The sequence below is a fragment of the Canis aureus genome, chromosome 33, assembly GCF_053574225.1.
Source record: "Canis aureus isolate CA01 chromosome 33, VMU_Caureus_v.1.0, whole genome shotgun sequence".
NCBI classification, from domain to species: Eukaryota; Metazoa; Chordata; class Mammalia; order Carnivora; family Canidae; genus Canis; species Canis aureus.
In genome coordinates, this window is record NC_135643.1 from 4,161,303 (window position 1) to 4,164,104 (window position 2,802).

The window sequence follows — 2,802 nt, forward strand, 5'->3', positions numbered from 1 at the left end:
CTTTTCCAACTTGAGACAATGGAGCTGAGGTTTTTGTAGCATCCTCCCCATCAGTCACAGAGGATGTGTAACTCACAGCACCTCCAGGTAAGGTAACTCAATCTCCCAATGATAGTCCTCTTGAGAAGATTAAAGGCAGGTGTAAGTCTTTAACAGAAGTACCTACAGCAACTGGAGAATGGGCACACCGAAGACTTGGGAGGGATTGCAGTGCTCTGGTTTGCAACTGACAGCTTCTATGTAGGCTTTCTGACTTCCCTTGGGTTTGGGCAATGGGAGCCAGAGCAGGTGATCAGCAAGAAGGAAGAGCGTGAGGTCAAGGTGTTTGTTCCTTTGTCTCCCTCCCTGCTGATTTCTTCATAAGAATTTTCAGGTATATAAGGGAATGTTAACTCAAGACTGAAAGCAACTAGAATCTCTTTAGAAAGGGATATGAGGTACATCAGAGAATTGAGCTAAAAAACAAAAAATCCTCACAATGAATCATGGACTTTCACAGATAATAAAATTGATTTTGAATTTGTTTTATTCACAATTAATGGATACAAAAAATTTTTTCCATTTTAAAGAGGATTTAGTTTTTTAATTTGGAAAAAAGTTTTTCCCTAAGTTTTGGAAACTACAACTAAAATATGCAACAAGAATGACATTTCTTTAAAATGTATAGAAGGAAGAAGAGCATGGAAATCTTCATATGATTATGAAGGGAAAGATTCACATATACAAATAATACCCAAACTAATTTCTGTAGGGACTGTTTTCCAGATGTTTATAGATCAAGTACAGTGTTGACTGAAGAGAGATCTGGAAAGAAAGTAACAGGATATCACATTAAAATTTTTTTAATGTCATTCCAGTACTGAAAAAAATTAAACCAGAACTTAAATAGTGTATGAACTAAGTTATTGCTTTAAGAAGATGTGAAATTGTTATATAGGTATAATGATTTATATGCTACATTTAAAATATTTTGCACTAATTTCTTTGGTAGTAATTTATCATATCTGACCTCATTACAATATTTTGGAATGGTTTGTAAAATTCATGGTTAATTTCCAAATATAAGAAATGCTTTAAAAATGTCATTAAAAATTCCAAGTGCTGCTTCTTCAGAAAAATGAAGATTCTCTAGATGGAAGTTAATTAAAATGAACCATCAAAGAGCTACAGTGTCCTGAGAAAGAATGGCTAATCTGTCATTGTTGTCAATAGAACCTAAATTATGTGAAAATGTTGATTATAGCAACCTAATTGGTGATTTTTCTGAAATGAAGGCAATAAAAAATAAATTTCATCAAAAGACATATAATCCATAGTGAATTATGTATCTTTTTATTTATTTGTTTGAACATCACAGACCTGAAAAGAACATGCAGACAAGCACAATCATAATTTAATTAAGCTTTTTTGATATTTTGCCGATTTGCAGTCATAGAAAACCATAGAAATACACATGTATAAATACTGATATCATTTGTTAAAGTATACTTATCAAAATAGGACAGAACATGTTTTACTTATGAATTATTAACTTGATCCATAACTTTTAAATATTAGACATATATTATATTATCCTCCATTTGTTCTTTTGCTCCTGGCCCACAAATTTTAGAGGCGGGCACTTGCCTCTCTCTAGCTATTCAAGACAAGTTTAAACATTTGATCTCTACCAGCACTCTATAAGGTTTTAGCCATTGCAATAAGCTTTATGTTTAGTTGACAGCGATTTAAGGATCTTTGATTTAGGGCTTAGTTAACAAAGTGGCTTAGTTTTCTCCATTTCAACAGTTTGTATAATTGAGGTAATACTATAAAGATTCAAAGCAAAGGCCAATCTGAGTTTAAAATCTGACCCCATCAATTATTATCTAAGTAGATGAGGACAAGTTCATTAGCCTCTTTTGTCTTCAATTTCCACCTCTAAAATGAAGATAATTTTATTACTTCTTTGGGCTGTTGTGAAGGCTAATAGTCTTTAGCCCAGTAAATAGCTATTATACAGTAGCTGTTATTATTGTCCCTGTTGTCATGGAAACAGCGCATAGCTAGACAGCACACACACCAGACCTGCCAGAGCAGGTTTTTTCTAGGGAAAAAACTTGGAGATGGAACAGCAGCAGGTGTGTGGGATCCTGGTTGTCCATGAATTCTCGGGCAGACCCAGAAGTCTAGCCATGCCAGACTTCTGACTCTGGAAGAGAGGCTCTGTCCCTCAAGTCATGGGGGCTCTTAAGCCATAATTATGTCATAATTATGGAAGCATCCATCTATTGCTTGGCCTGAGGGTGGTGGGATGTGATAGCAGTAGGGCATGGGGGAACCGGGGCTCCAGCCTTCCTGTACCAGCAAGCTAGTACACCTGTGTGGAGGCAGAGTGCCAACCCGAGCCTTGGTGACATCAGGGGACTGGGTCTCAGGTACACAGTGGAGCTGAATGACAAGGCAAGATTGCTGTAGGGAGTGCCACATCAACACTTCTGTTCGGGGAAACTCTATCCATTTTCTGAGGTGTTGAAGGGTGGCCTTGAAGACAGAGCAGGAACCAGCTGCCTAGGAGATTTTTAGAGGATCACCTCCTTTTCTTGGAGACAGGCTGCTGGGACTGGTCTTAGGCAAGTCACCCGTTATCCCTCAAATGTTACTTAATATATGTATCTAATTCATTTATAATAAAATGAGTTTATATTTGTACTGGCTACCAATTCCATATTAGACTGTCCCTAAATTTGAATAATAATTCTCATAAATAGAGTTTAATATAGAAGTGTGTGAGAGAGGGACTTACTTAATATAGGGATACAT

The 2,802-nt window shown here is 36.4% G+C and overlaps 1 long non-coding RNA gene across 1 annotated transcript; it reads right to left on the reverse strand.

Moving 5' to 3' along the window:
• Window positions 1-508: 508 nt before the first annotated feature.
• Window positions 509-2,229, reverse strand: LOC144304004 (uncharacterized). Its single transcript, XR_013370978.1, has 2 exons — window positions 2,068-2,229; window positions 509-804 (listed from the first exon to the last, which is right to left on the reverse strand). It is a non-coding gene; the product is annotated as an uncharacterized LOC144304004 (long non-coding RNA).
• Between the last annotated feature and the right edge of the window lie 573 nt (window positions 2,230-2,802).